Genomic DNA, 16,577 nt, shown 5'->3' on the forward strand with positions numbered 1-16,577 from the left:
CTTCAAGAATCTAAAGCTTCTGATACTAGAAGGAAAGTTTATTTAATCGAAGTAGACTCTAAACTTCCTTAAAAAGTCTTGAACTAGTTTGAAACTGACTGATCTCTTGGCCTAAAAAAACACTTTCTGTAATTAGCTCCTTAAGGTCCAAGATGTAGTCTCACTGGCAACCAAAATACATTGAGGGCAATCTATAGAAGGTTATGCTGAAGTTTGGGATAAATGCTCTGAATTTATACAATGTGAACCTCATGCTGAATAATACAGATTTGATTCAGTTACTAAATAAATTACTGGTGCAAAAAAAGTGATTCCTGTAAGTATTTGATGTTTGTTTACAAGGTATGGAGTAAAGAAATAGTTGCAGTGCTCTTGTCTGACATTCTTGGCTGTGCTTTAAAAGGACAGTAGAAAGCTTGAAAACTCATCAAAACATTATTGACTAAATTTCAGTATCTCCTCTCATAGCTATTAAATATATCCTGTCTGGGACTTGATCATAATTTCAGGTTTGTTTGTCAGTCTTTAAAATGTTCTGCTTAGCCATTCTGTGCCTCCATTGCTGCTCTAAAGCCTCTGAGAAGGAAAACACTTCTGTGATGGAAATGGCACTGAAAGCCCAAATTAATAATTTGGGCTTCATTGTATTGACCACTGCAGAGGTGCTTTAAGCCATCCTGTATGATGTGCTAATAAGCCATTCCTGAATGTGTGTTATTTATACTGGCAAGATAATTTTGCCTTTGTCAAGACAGCTTTTTCTTTATTTAAATTGGGAAGAGAGGGAATGGGAAGTGGAACTAAACTGTACAGTGATCTTTTTGCATAATTGTCGACAATAGAAATGCTTGCTGGGCTGGTTATGTTGGCCACAAATCACCTTTTGGTGACCTTTGAACAGCCTCACATTATGAACAGAAAGGTGTAAGACCTGGGTGAAGAGCTTGCTTGGAGCATTTATAGCATAAGCAATTTGGACAGAGTTGTCAAGTGCTAGCTCATCATATTCAGACTATCTTCTAAGCTGTGCTGAACTTCAAATGTGTGTGTATTTAAATGTTAATGATAACTGGTTCTCTGCTTCTTCTTGAAGAGTTGGCTGCTGCTTTGAAGAGATCACCTTCCTTCCTGCATGGAAGAAGAGATGCCATGGAGTGCTTAGTGATAACAGTAACTTGCTAATTATGTGTTAACATAGAATAGTTAGAGATGAGGCAGCTTCACAGAGAGAAGCAGTGCAAGTTGTCATGAAGGGGATTCCTATTTGTGAGGGTGATGTGCAGAGACAGAAGAGCAACTTTGAGCCAGCTGACTTGCTCTAAAGTGAGGACAGTTAAAACAACTTAAAGATCAAGACAGTGAACCAGTATTTCTTTTCTAGAATCTCAGAGTATTGCTGAGAGATTTGAGGTGGTGGGATCGCAGAATAAGCAGAATTGGGAAATAACTATGGGACAATGTAAACTGTTAAGTCAGCAAAGCTGACTGAGGCCAGGGTGATCTGCAGGAATCCCCACTATTTTATTCCCTTTAATGTACATGTCTACTAGCAACCTGAAAAGCCTTGTTTCAGAGCCTGTTAGAAATGCTTTGAATGTGGGACAGATTCATTTAAGTTGTCATGATCCATACTTACCATGAGGATGTGGGTATCACTTTAACAGTTGATCAAAACGAGTCTAGGATAACACATTTCAGTGAATCTGTGGATTACTTCTAAGGGGTTCACAAGACATAAGTAAGGACAGACTTCAACTTGTATATGATGGCCTAAAGCTCTATTTTAAAATTACTCAGGAACAATAATTTTGAAAATTGAAAAAAAAAAAAAACCAACAAAAAACCCCCCACTGAATTGCTGGCTTTTAATTAAGTGGCAAATACACAGTATTCTCCCTAGCTTTTGCTTCCTAATATTTGTGTGAGAACAAGAAATATTTTGAGAGCATGGTTATAGTTTGTTACACAAAGCCCACCACAGAGCCTTTAGTTACAGCTCACAGATTTGAACAAGAAATACAAGGAGGTTTTTTTTTTGTTGTTTTTTTTTTTTTTACTGTGCTTTTTTAATCGATTCAAGTGGCTTTGCAAAGGAACCACATGTGTCTCCCTCTCTGTATGGATGAAAGTGAAGCAGAAAGGGCTGAAATGACTTGTCCAAGAGCATTTCCAGGCTATTAACAGGGCTATGAACAGAGCCCAGGGTACAGGAGTCCTTACCTAAGGCTTTCTTCACAGTGTCATGTTACTGCTTTTGGAAGCATAAGAATTTTGCCTTTTATTTCTAACCATCTCATATGCTGTTAATATGTCCCTGGACTAAAAATGCTGCCTTGAAGATTTGGGACTGACCCAGTGTGAATTTCTGACTTGTATCTCTTTAAACTTTGAGGGTTGTTTCTCCTAAGATTGGAAGATGTGGGCCTTTCAGAAATAGCTAAGGATACCTAGAACTGGTTGAACATGCTTGCTCTGCAGCTCAAAAATTTCAATGTCATTTTGTTGCAATGTCTCTGACCCTCAGTTCCTCTTAATTGCATTTTACAACCCGGTCTCACACAGCTACAATTTTCCCACTCCTGCAGAAAAAGACTCTTAAATCTCTCCTCCTTTTACCTGGAATCCATGTCTCCTGAAATCCAGCTTGATGTTAACTGACCTTCCTGGGTTGCCTTCTGGGTGAATGTCTGTGGCTGGGATGTTTTCTGTTGCTATACCAACCTGGTTTCTGCACTAAAAATAAAGACCTCAGGGTGGGGAATGTGTGTTGTTTCCTATAAGCTCACATGACTGTTGCAACATGTTTATCTACCATGTTAATTCTGATTCTGCCCTAACAAAAGCTCTCTGGAAGCATGAGTGGTACTTCAGTTCTCATTAATTTTTTTTAATAAAAGTAACTTCTGAAAGAAGTCCTGGAGGGCTTGTGTCTGAGTTTTAAAGCATTATTGTCTCTCTTGGTACAAATTTCACGGCTAGATAAATCTCTACACATCAGCTGCCTTCTGGATTTTTTGGGAGTGTGTTCAGGGGAGGGAGAGGGAGTATGGAGCTGTTTCAAGTATCCAATCTATATTTTCAGCCCATTTTTTTCCTGGTAGTACCCACTGAAATCCCCAAACTTGGTCCTCTGGATTATACTGAGTTTAGGTGTTTCAGATGGTCTGAACTGATACAAAGCTTCATTGTTAAAATTAATTAAAATACATTGAGTATAAATCACATAATTTCATGGGTTACCTGTCAAAATAGCATAGTGAATGATCTGTCTAGACACAATATAATCCTGAGATGTTATTTTGACTTGGTTGTTCTTATTCATTCAAGGTTTGCTTCTTTCTGTTCATTTTCAGACTTGCAGGTACAGATATAAAGTATGGGCTTAATTCAATTTTTATTCCTTGGAGCCTACTTTTGTTTTGCACATTGCATCAGCAGCATGTCCATATGATGAGTTCTGTCTCCAGAGCTGGGGTTTTCTGCCCCCCACTTTAGGCTGGTGTGGGTGTTGTTTATATTGCCTTGGAGGGGATGCAGCCTGAAGAGATCTTCCAACATAATGAATTGAGTCAGGTCCCAAATGAGAAATGTTTACAAGAAGTACATCCAATACTCCCAGCTGGAAAAATCAATCATTTAATACCAGGAGGCTGCAGTTGTTTGAGGGCCTGGCTCCAGTTTTAGACCTACCAAAGGAAAAAGAATGCCTTCTTTTTGAAATTTTTTGCTGGTTTGGGGTGTGGTTCTTCCCTAAAAATATCTCAGTGGGATTCTGAGCTCCTCATTTTTACAAAGTACTTATGTTCCCTGAAGCTCATCCATTACAGGCCTAGAGTGGCAGGAACAGTTAGGGATGCTTTGCTTCACCTTTGTTATGAACAGCTAAATATGAAATGAGTATGAGGAATCCCAGTCTTCATTTTCAATGCATCAAACAGTTGGCAGCATTGTAGAGCATCCAAAGGTGGGGTGCTTAAATGGGGTTTGGTATCTCCATGCTGAGAGGGGTTGACAGTGAGAAGTGATGCTTCTTTCAATCCTGGAGGGAAGAAGATGGAAGTGGTCTTCCCATCAGCATGTGAATATAACTGCCATCACTTCAAATCTGGAGAGCAGGTGGGTGTGGGTTTTATCGGTACAGACAGTGTTAACCCTAACAACAACTGATTTTGTTAACTGGTGGGAACGAGTTCTTAATGGTAAAAAGAGAGATTACAATTTTTCACTTTGCTCCCTCGTAGACAGATGCCATTTTAAATGTCCTCCTCCAAAGCTGTATCGTTTTCTACCGTAAGAGTTCTCCCAGTATAGAAAGATTGAACTCACCCAGGAAAAAAAATGTGTAGCATATTGTGTACATATGTCTTGATAGTTTGCTCCTTCTCTAGTCTGAGCAGGTAGAAGAGAGGAATTTAGGTCCTTTTTCTCCATTTTACAGTTTCAGGTGGACCTCTTGGTTGTGCCCTATCTGGTAAGTGAGGGTAAGGTCTAATTATCCTTGTGACCAAGAGATATTTCATCAGAAAGCAGTTTTGAATGCCCTGAAGAATGTTTTGCAGTTATGGTCTAAATTGCTGTTGCCGTTAAGAAGCAATCCTGCTCTTCACAGTCACATTTTTGCTGCCCCTACCCTGTCCCCTGTTCTATCAACCAGCACTTCTGCAGCAGCACAGTTAGGCAGATCAAGGAAGTAAAATGATTGCAAACTAATCCATCTGAAGGCTGGATTATTATTTATTATTTTCAGATATGTGCAATGGTAGTGCAGAAAAGTGATGGGAAAGGATGGCCCTTATGTGGTGAAGGAAGCTTGCAGACAGATTGGCTCACTGTGATCCTGGAAGCATGCCTTTAGTATTTCCCGGGACCTGTGGGTGAAAGTCATTTCTAATTAGATCTGTTTTGTTCTCATGCTCTCAGACATAGCTGTGCTGCTGTAGGACCTGTCTGGGCTGCTGCTGAAGCCCCATGTTCTGCTCTGTAGTTGAGCTGCCCATCCAAGCAGGTGGCAGCAGGTACTTCAGAGATGACCAACTTGGGAGCATACAGCCAGCAGAGACTTTAAGATACGTGACGACTTTAAGCAGTTAATTTCTCTCTGTTGCCACGTGGTGGTGATGTTGGTTGTTGCCTTCAAGGAGCTTTGGACTTGTGCTGCTGAGGGCACGTGACAGGTGAGTTGGCAAGGAATGTCTTACAGGCCAGTACCTATAGGTGACTTTCTCCAGTGCTGCGTGGTTTATCCAGTTATCCACATGGTGGTGACATTTTTGCTTCTGTTTATCCTCCATTTTCCATGTGCACATTCCTACACCTCAGCAGGGTCAGCTAATCAACAACAGGAGGTGTTTTGCTAGGAATAACTGACAAAATAGAATAGATTTTAAGGGTAGCATGCTACAGGTATCTCCTTTTGCGTTTGCTCAGCTGTCAACCTAGGTTATTCTAGAGCCAGAAGGTTTTCCTATCTCAACTTTATACAGCAGAGACTTGGTTGTTATCTTTTTGATTCCCCAATGACCCTGTTTCTGTGGTGAAACCCTAATGTCTCAGGTTCTTATCATTATCTTATTTTATGCTGATAAGCAGAGATGGAGGAGGCATCTTCCATTCAGAAGAATGTGTGTATAATTGAGATCAATGGCACTGTAAAATCCTCTCCACCAACTCTTGGTGATGAGCATGAGTGTGATCTAGGCCTTGACAAAATTTATGTAGTATATGTAAATGCATATTCACTGTAAGGACAGTTTACAGAACAACTGATTTAAATATGTTAAATAAAATCTGGTTTTCCTCCACTTGGCTGTGTCCAGTACTATAAACTCAGATTTACTGAGTCACTGAGTTCCTGAGTCTTAAATCTTCTCGTTGCTTAAGTTCTTGTGGTGGTTTTTATTTTCCGCAGCAAATCAGAAGAGGAAAATGGGAAATCAAGATTATCATATATTTTCAAGTCTCAGCTGAGAAGGAAAACTTGAGTAAGACAAGACTAATGCAATATTTTAGAGAATTTTCCTTTTAGGAATTGGATAAAGGGAAGTGATGTCTCTATGCTGTTTTATAGAAACAGGTTACTGACTGTCACTGTAAGTTCATGTTCAACATCGGTAGAGAAGCTGTTGCTCTAGAAGTTTATAAATGTTCAACCTTTATTGTTTGTTTGTAATCTTTGTTTCTTAACAGCTGATCCTTGTCTTTGTTTTTTATCAAACTGGTCATCTTATTACTGTGTGTGATTAAATGGATGACTTTGTCTTGTAAGCTGCTTGGCAAAACCAGGCGTGTTTTGATGCAGGTTGGGTTTTTTCAGATTTACATCTGTGTAGATGGCATTGCTTCTGTGAAGCACTTTGGGTATGGACTAGTTAATAGTTGTTCACAACAAAAAACGCAGTCAGGCGTTTTACTTTTTTTTTTTTTTTTGTAGCGAGGCAGAAAACTACTAAGAAGGAAAAGCGTCAAATCAAATTTTCTCTCTCTATGCTCTGTTCCATCATGACATTAGGTGCAGTAGTCAGTGTTGGACAGTGCTGGGCTGTGGGTGCTCAGTGCTGGAATTTTGCATAGCTCTGAACACATTTGGGTGGAAAGGGGAGGTCCAGCTCTCACAATCACAGAGTTTCCACAGCCTGCGTGAGCATCTTGACAGGTCACTGGTTCTGTTGCACCACACTCAGTTGAGCTGTGTGTGTGCCGTGTTTCCATATTCAGCCTGTGAGGTGTGGAAAAAGAAGGTGGCAGTCCAATCTATGAGTCAATTTTTGGAGGTGTGGAAGAGTAGTCAGTGAAGGAACATAAAAAGGTGAAGATTGGGGAATGGAATGTTTGGCGTTGGTTTTAATTAGAAACATCCTGTTCATCACTCATATGTGAGATAAAAAGGGAAGAATATCTATTACTACAGTACACTGAAATAGGAAGTATCTGTATTATAGTGAGCAATTCTAACTGAGCTGCCAAATGTAATTGAATTGCAATATGGATCCTATTCCAACAATATTCCCCTTATTGTAGTGTATGAGTGAGAGTCAACTGGCACTATATTTATTCCTAATGTTTCTGCAACTGATGACTTCTGTCTAAAATCCAAAGTACTTCAGTATTAACTCAGTATTAAACTTAACAATTACCTCTGTCAGCTGAAAGATGGATAAAGCCCAACCAACAAACCTTTCTTTCATGAAGACAAGGCTTCTTGTATCTGTCCCCTCAAAAAGGTACAAAGATGGTACTCGTATTGTGACCTGGAAGAGCAACTGTGTAAATCAGAGAGGGAAGCTGATACTTGCAGAGCTCAGAGCTGAAGGTTCTTCTGATTTTGGGGGGAACTTTGTTCTTGCCAAGGAGAAACCAACCACTGAACTCCTCTGCTCACCTTCTCCTAGGTGTGGTGATGTGACTCGATGAGAGAGGTATGTGCTGCCTGTGACTGCAGCTAATCATGTAAAATGACCTCTCCTCTCCCTTCCAGCACTGCCAACCAGTGCGCTGACTGAGACTGTTACTTCAAGTGTAACTGGAAATTAGATTAGAATCTGCTGCTCCTGGATTTGGTTAATTAGCTGGCAGTATCTTTAGAATACTTTTTAGAGCCTTTAGACAGTGATGTGAAATATGCATCACTTTCAAGGCTTAAAGCTTACTAAATTAAGTGAAACAATCTGAGATCCTTCCACAAGTCAAAGAGAGGAGTTTAAGAGGTTTGAATTCTGAGTGTTCTACATCATGAAAGTTAACAAATATCAACATAAACGGGTACAAGTAGTCCTTTCACCCTCCAGTTGATACAAAAGACTTTCCTCATTTTCTGTGAATGTCTCTATGTTGACTGAAGTTTCCTCTGAACCAATTTTTTTTGGCTTCTGCTTAAAAAAACCTGTGAAGAGATGTTCCAAAGTAAATACTTTGAATTACTATAAAGCTGTGACATGTCATACCTAAAAATAGTGGTAGAGAAAAGAAAACTGTTAATTGATTGCTTTCCTTTTCTAAAATACACAGACATTTTTGACATTATTCCATTCAGGTCATCAAATTCTTACAAGCTATTGTACTACAATATAAGACATAAATTTTAAAAGAATGAAAAGTGCAGGAAGTTTGAATGATGCATGACCATAAAATTACTCATCTTTTATATAATGCCTTCTTGAGGTGCTGACATTTTCAGTACATTAATTGTTCATAATGAATACTCTTGCATAAAATATTCAAAGGTAATTTTCTGAGGCCAAAGAATGACTAAAAAGTTATTCACTAAAGAGCAGTCAATAATCTGTATCCAAAAGAACACTCATGGGATATGAAATAAACTGATGTAACAGGTAGAGAAATTTGCCTGTATAAAAGAATCTGCCCTTTTTTACAGTTTTGATGCCCTGAAACAGAAGCCACAGAACTGGTGGGGACAGTAGCAGAGGTAAACTCATTATGTTCTAATCATGTTTCATTGAAGGAAAGGAAAAAGCCAGCTTTGGGTAAAATATCCATATCTCTTGTGGCAGACATCCAGGAGGTAGCCACCTCTGCTGCAGGTAATATATGATCACTTTTGTGCTGTACACTTCAGGATGGATAATAATAATCAGTGCAAATATGTTTAAAGAATATACTAAAATATCAGGAAAATAAATTAGTTGATCTATCAGGCTTCTTCCAGGCAGTAGGTTTTAAACAACTTGTCAAATATTTCTTGGCTGTTATACCCTCGCATAAGATCTTTCCCTGGTTCATAAAGAAAATTAATGTGAAATCAATAATGGTATTTAAAAATTCACCAAACACTTCCCATCCAGTGAAAGTCTCAGAGTGCCACTGATGCAACAGGCAGAGTGGGAAAATCACACAGACTTGACCTTAGCGATAAACAAAAGCCGGTGCAGATGGAAAGTGCAGTGAAGAGATGCTTTCAGAAGCAACCAGGAGGACCTGCCTGCTTCCCCACAAGAACAAACCTCTAAACAGAGTCACTGTGAGCATCGGCTTGCAAAAGTCTTGTTTGAAGATGCAGTCTATGCTACACTGACTTCCTACTAGAAGATACAAACTGGCCTGAACAGCAACCAAAAAAAAAAAAAAAAAAAATCACATAAGGGTGAAAACCACAACAGAAGAACAGTAAAATAAGCTTCCTCTAGCATCATACAACACTAGGAGCTGCCAGATTTCAGACAATGAAGAGGAAACATTTGCTACTTCAGGTTGTTTCATTCTACTCTTGCAGAAAACCTGGGATCATGGTGGAAATGGGAAGAAACAAGCCATAAAAGAGATTTGTTTGTTAGTTTATATTTTTAATAGAAGCACAAAGAGGAGTAATACAGTACATGGTGATTTTGTGGCTATATCTGCATTTAGGCAATTTCTCTGGTGAAGGAGATGCATTGTAGTTACCATTTATGTAAATTAATACAATTGTAATTACCCACAGTTGCCACATTTGATCTGTGAAAATAAATAGGATTTGTCAGTATCCCCTCTTCTCCCCCTTCCTCCCCTAAGTGATTCAGAACTGTTTCCCAGCCTCTTGCACAGGGCTGTTCAGCAAGGGCAGAGGGTGAAGTGCAAGCCTGCAGAGTTTGGGTGCAGTGCTCTCTCCTGAAAGGCTGACTTCCTGAGCTGCTTCATCCCAGAGCGAATTTCAGAGTTTGCTCAGTATTGTCATCTCCAGGCACCCATGCCCACGCTCTCTCAGTGGCATTCACAAAAATTTTAAAATATACTGCTTTATTACTCATGGCGGCATCTAGTTTTGGGGGTTCACATGTCTCACACCTCCCCAAGCTTTTTTTTCTGACAGAGTTAAAAATTTGTTTTTCTTTTTAGCTTAGAATTCAGATTCACATGGAAGCACTTGACTCCCAAAGCTGCAGCTTCAACCAGCAGATAGGAGATGCATGATAGAATTGGCAGAATTGCACTGCTCTAAGCACTTTTGGAGACATATGCTGCTTTTCCCACTCCTGGAAGCAGTCCCACAGATGTCTCATGACTATTCACTTGAGTCATGGTTGCAGAGTTGAGTTTTTGGTGGTTTGGATTCCCAGATTCCTACCGTGCATATTTAATAGGAGTGCAAATTCTGACTGAAGACCTCCCCGGTTGAAAACACAGAGGATACGTTTAACCAAAACCCAGTGTTTTGAACTCAAACTAAATCTCCTCATGGCTTACAACGCTATTTGGTGAAAATGAGACATCTCCGAGGAGAAAAGAGACGCCGAGTGGTGCAAGGAATCCATCGGTGGCGCTCAGCTGTGAGTTCGGGCGTCTGTTCTGCTCCGCGGGGACATTTCCCCGGCGCTGGTCACCAGGTGGCGCTGGCCCGCGCGCTCCCGCATTCCCGCTTGGCCGGGGCTCCCGCTGCTCAGCCGGCGTTTGTTTTGGAAGGGAAGCATGGCAGTCACAAAGCTAGACAGCAACATCTCTGGCCCGCTTGGGCTGGAGTGAATTTTTCGAGAGCGCAGTCGCCCCGGGGAGTCTGGGTGTTATTTTCTTGGCGGAGGTTCCTGGAGCGAGGGATCGCCTGTGTGCCGCTGCTGACCGGCTCCTCTCTCCCGGGTTCATGTGCTCTGGGAGAAACGTGGGAGCGCCAAGCCTGTGCTTACACGCCGTTTAGCTCTGTGCTGCAAGGCTTTCATATCCAGTGCATCAACAGAATAATGAGGTTTTCCCCCCCCACCCACCCCCCAGGTGTGCTCTTACTGTTCAATGAATTATTACATGCATGAACAAATGTTAGACAACCTGAGAAAACTTTGCGTCGTCTTTTTAAAATTCCATCAGTTTAGTTTGCTGGGTTTTTGTTTGTTTGTTTGTTTGTTTTTTAATAGAAAAGGAAAACAAAATCTGTCCACAACAGTCCTTTACAGAGTTCAGAATGTTACATATGCCCTGCAAATGGAGATTTAAAGATTCATTGGGTACTAGAGATGGTCTGAAAATGATAACCATTTCTCAGTGCTTTCGCTAAGTTTTCCTCAAAGCTTCTGGAACATTTGAATCAACTGACTCTAAGTCGGTTCAGTTTTCAGGCAAGGAAAGTTGTTTTCTTTTTCCTCACTGGTAGTATTTTTACAAGAAGTGAGGACGAGATCAGGCAGATGGAAGGGGGAAAAAGTGTGAAGGAATTGTAACATCAAAATCTTTAAAACTGCATTATTGGTTTGAAAAAATGAAGACATTAGTTGTATGGCTTCTGCATCTAAATTACAGAATGTTTTAAAAATGCCATTTTAGTTTTAAAAATGGTGCGTTTATTCAGAGACTGCTGAGAATGAAAAGTATTGATAAACTCTACTAAGCGTTTTCATATGGAATCTATTTTCAGCCACATACCAGAAAATGTCTTTGTTATTTTTTTGAATGCGACCCTAATCTCAGAATGACTTTTCATTTATCAGAGCCTTTTAAGTCTGCTATTGTGTTTCCAGTCAGATCCTTTCCACTCACTTCTTTTTTCCTGTGTCAGCCTCTTACAAACTTGCCATAGGGCAAAGTTCGCAGTTATTTTCCACAGGCACAAGGATTTCCCCTCTCAGGGGTGCACTTGGGCTTTATGCCGTGGAATCCAAGCACAAATTAATGCCAGCTCTAATAGTTTGTGATAAAGTTTCTTGTGGTATCTCATACTTAATAGCAAACCCTACAATTTGTGATTTAACTTGTTAGCAATTCAAAGGCTTTTGTTTCTTATGCTGTTTAGTCAGATGAAATGGCTTAGTGGTTTTTTGCATCACCAGCATTGGCATTTGTGTCTGTGTTGGTGTTCTTATTTAGCGTTGTGTTAGTTCCCACTTCAGCTATAATTTAATAATGTTCAAATATCACTTTCTAGGAAAAAAAAAGTAAGTTCTGGCATCTGCAGTTGAGAAGTTGGAAAACGTGAGTGCAGTATGCCAAAAAAAATCCCCAAAGAAATATAATTGACTCCTCTTAAAATTTCATTATTTTTCTTTTTCTTTTTTTTTTTTTTGAGGGGGTGGGGTTTAACAATACTGTAACACTTAAGTTCCTTGAAATATATTTATTTTGACTTTTTCCAGGGTGTTCCGGTTTATTTCTGTGTATTTTATGGGCAAGAAACAGCTGAAATTCTCTCAGGGGGTTAAAAAAAGCACAAAACCTTTTGGTTCTCTCCTAAATCACTGTTACAGATTTTATGACTCCTGGTATCAAGAAGGATTTGTGTTCCTACCCTTGATTGAAACTTCCACCTCCCCGTCCTTCTGCAGTGAGGATGTGCCAGCTGTCAGCCTGGCTGCCATCTCCCACCCCTCCTGCAGCTGAGCAGAGCTTTTAATCAGTCTTGGAAAGTGCTTTGCTGACCCTTCCCTTCTGACAGAGGCTGATGTTCAGGCTCCAGTTCCTCTTACCAAATGTGCTTTTGTATCTCTCACTGGGCATTCAGCTGGAGCTGGGACCAGCAGTTGTTTGCCTGTATCAATAACCAGCTAATAACAGGAGAGAGCTGGGGATGCATGGATCAAAGAAAGAGGCAAAGCTGTTCTGGTTAGTGGCACCATGGGCTCAGATTGCTCAGTAATGGTTTACCAAGTATCAGCGTGAAAAAATAATCAACCAGGTTGTTTAGGTGACCTGCCTTGCCTGTTAGGGGCAAATAAACATCTGCATCACAAAATGCAAGTAATGAGCAAGAAATCTGGAGATCTGTGCAAGTTCTGTTTCAGAAGAGCTGGCCTAGTCAGAGTCAGCTCTCTGGGAAAGTGTCACCAAGCAACCAGGGCAAATGAGCCAGGGCTCCAGAGATCTGCAGCCAGCATGGCCTGGCTTTGCTTTTCCTCCTGACACCGAGAGGTGACCTTTGGCTGATTTCTTTCCCGTCTCTCCACCCTCTGGCCTCCTCCTGCCATTTGATTGCTTTGTCTTGTTGGAGTTGAGCTCCTGGGCAGGGGGAGGCTGCAAGTTCCATTTATTAGGTGTGTGTGAAGCCCTCAGCACCACAGGGCTGAGCCCAGTGAACATCTCCAGGCTGCTGCACCAACAGCAATTGTTCCTATTAACAGCAAAAACAACAAGTTGAAATAGAGTGTGGAAAGGGGAATAGCTTGCCATTATTGATGTCAAGTTTAGAGAGTAAGAACTGCATTTGTGTTATTACTGATCATCCTCTGGAGAACTGTAAGAATCTCCCTGGATGAGGATCCAGTTTCTGCCCTTACCCTGTATAACCTCATCAGCTTCAAAACAAGATTTGATGTCATTAGAGCAAATTGGCATTAAGGCAAGGGATTTTGTCCAAGGAATTCAGGTTGTCTTTACTTATTTTTCTAAGCATGTGGCATCAGAAGGATCATTGAGAAATTTACCCATACTAACCTTTCTTCCCAGCTGTCTCAGGTCCAGCCTGCGTCACCAACCTTTTTGCCTATGCTGCTTTCCATTCTACTAAGTGGTAAACACCCTCTGAAACATCTTAGCATCCTTCAGGATATTTTATACTCCCTTTGTTTGATCTCATCCAGGCACAAGAGACAATTGTGTAGTCTGGTTGTCAACTGGGAACTTGATCAGCTCTCCTCATATTTTCAAGATTGGTTATAGATTAATAATTCTCTCTGGTATTGCTGTGAGTAAATTATAACTCAACAATGGACAAGTGTATATGGCTAGCATTTAGTTTTATGCATTTCCCTTTCTTTTCTGCAACATTTTTCTTTTCTGCAGTTTAGTATGGGTACCTACTTCCATAATAGATTGTGTCTGGAATTCCTGAAGGAGTGATTTAGGTGATCCTACTATCATTCCCTTTGCTTGCACTTTTAGCACTTTGAAATTTCTTCATTTCAAGAAAAGGAAGAAAATTCCCTCCTGTATGGAACTGCTTAGATTTCATTGGTAGTCTTTTAGTGTTTCAGTCAGTGCTTTGTCTCCTGGTAGGTACAACTCCTCTGTAAATGTCTCTCTAAAGTCCTTCAGGATACCTCCTAAAAGAATGTGGAGTCAATATGACTTGCAAATTGTTTTAAGTGATTTGTTTATTGAGTAGCCCGGGCTTAGTTCGTTCTCCTTGACAAAATGCAATCAGTTGCTTTGCATCATTCCTCATAAGCTACAGTTAGAATCTTCTTTTGTTTTTCCAAAGAAGGATCTGAACCCTGACCCCAGCAGCGCTTTGAAGTCTTTCCTGACAGACAAAGATGAAGCTTGAGGTATCAAAATGTCCTGGGAGGGACGTGACCCTTCAGTGAACAAGCACCTAATGGGGTGGGCTTCTTGCACAGGGCTAGAGATGGGGAGGGGGTGACTCTGCATGGAAGTGTGGCTGCTCTGGAGCCCCTGTAATTGCAAATTGTAGCTGCAAGCAGGGAAGAAGCCAGGAGGTTGTGAGGGACAGTGTATCATTTCCTGGTGTCATTGCAGAAGATTAAGAAATATGCTTTAATGGGGAAGGGGGTTTTATCTTTGGATAAATACACGTGGATGCCCATGTGTTTCTTGGATCTAAAAGAGAACGAGTTGAAGATCTCCACTATGGTATTTTCATTCCAAGAGAGACAGTGGCCTTGATAAGCAGTAAAGAAACAAGGCTTACTGTGATTCTTTCTTCCTGTGAAACTTTCAGCAGAAGTAGAAAGTATGGAAAGGCAAGCAAGAGGTTGTGCTATAGGAGAAGATTAATTCATATCACATAGCAGATAAGGGTGTTCCTAAAGTTCAGGATATTCTTTTAGGAACATCTCCACTTAAAAGGGAAGTGTCAGATGCCTTAACCAAACTAAATCAATCTTCATGACATGACACATCTGTGGGCATTTAACATCCTTGCTGTAGCACCTTTGTAACTGCACTCTCCTGTTGCATAGATGGGTTTCCAGGCATAAAAGTTGAAGAGATAAACATTTCATCTTTACTGAAGTGTAGGCTTCAGTATGTATGAAAGATGTTGAAAAAGACCCTGAGACTTTTTTTTCAGAGAGCCAGAATACATGAGATAATGTCAGGTGTAAAGAAAAATTCTTGTATTTGCAGCGAGAATATTTCAAGTGAAATGTTTCCATCTGAACCCAGGAAAAAGACAGAGGAATGATAACAGCTGATTTCTTGTCAGAGATCAGCTGTCAGAATGAACAGATAATACTTACTTAATGGCATCCAAAATAGAAATCCTCCAGATCAATCTGCACAGTCCCTGTAAAAATAACAAAAACAGAAAAAAAGGAGTAATTAAATACTTGAGAGGTATACAGTGACAAAATGCAAGCTGAAATAAGGCTCTGAGAGATTAACTAACACAGAACAGTTGTTTTGCCTTTTCTCTCATTATTTTCCTTCCACTCTTCTGCTTCTTCTTTTTGTTTTTTTCATAAGGCATATGCTAAGAATGTTTCCAGTGAGTCATTTCAGACAGGTTGAGCAGATATCTAAGGGAGCAGCCTTTGGTAAATCAAGTGGGATCATACAGGTAGAACTGGAATTCAGTGGCCTAGGCTGAACATCCCTTTGTAACTGAAAAGCTTTGCTTATTCAGTCCCACAGATGCAGCATGGCAACAGGGATGTGACATATTGCTTATTTAGGGGCATGTGCCAGAACTTGTGAAGTGCAGATCAAGCCTTCTGAAAGAAAATCAGACCAATTAGAATCTTGTCTCGTGTTTTTAATTAACTTAAAACTCAGTCTCTTGTATCAAGAAAGGAGTGCTTGTGGGAATGGAGGTACTTGGATACCCAATCATCTTCCAAACCATTTGGAATTCATCCTGATAAGAGTGGTTTTTGACTGAGCTTTATTTTCAGCTAAATTCTAATCCAAGATGCCAAGCAATACAAACCTGTATGAATGGAAAAGAAAGAGGAAAATCCTACTGGTTTCTGATAGCTGTATATTGAGCCAGTCAGTCCAACTACTACACTATCCGAACATCTGAGTGTTAATGTGTGTCACTTCAAATCTTCTACATAACTAAAATTTCTTTTAAAGGTCAAAATCAACTTCTCAGAAACCACTTAGAATGTGAGAACCTGTTTCTAAGAAAAGTTTGCATGCATATAACAGGTGAAGATATATCGCAATATGCTGGAATTTTTCTGATTTTTTAATTTATAAAATACATTTTTCCCAGGCTTGGGAAACCAGCAAAAAATCAAATATAAAATTCACCTAATAAGCTGATAAAAAGAAGAACATCATCCATGACACTTCAGTCTGCCAGTTCTTATATTTTTCACCCACTTACGCTCTTCTCAATACATCTTTTTGCCTAAGGAAAAGCACAAGATATATAATATACCAGGAAAGAAAAAAAAATCTAATTCTTACCACACAAAGGTGAAAGCTCCAAGTAAAAGGATCATCTCCCAACATATTCTTGTCCATGTTTATTTTAGTCTAATCTATTCAGATTTTGTATATTTTTAGAGTATCTTCATCATCATAGTATTTGATCATTACCTCCTACAGACCACATATGGAATAAAATAGTCTGGTATATGGCTGGTAGATATTCAGGAACAAATAGGAGTCCAAGAGGAATAAGCCTGGATGGCTAATGATGTCTTTAATACTTGCAAGCATTTGCTTGAGATGCAGCAAGTTCTGATTGTGCTTCAGGA

The sequence above is a fragment of the Coloeus monedula genome (assembly GCF_965178545.1).
Source record: "Coloeus monedula genome assembly, chromosome: 2".
Lineage (NCBI taxonomy): Eukaryota > Metazoa > Chordata > Aves > Passeriformes > Corvidae > Coloeus > Coloeus monedula.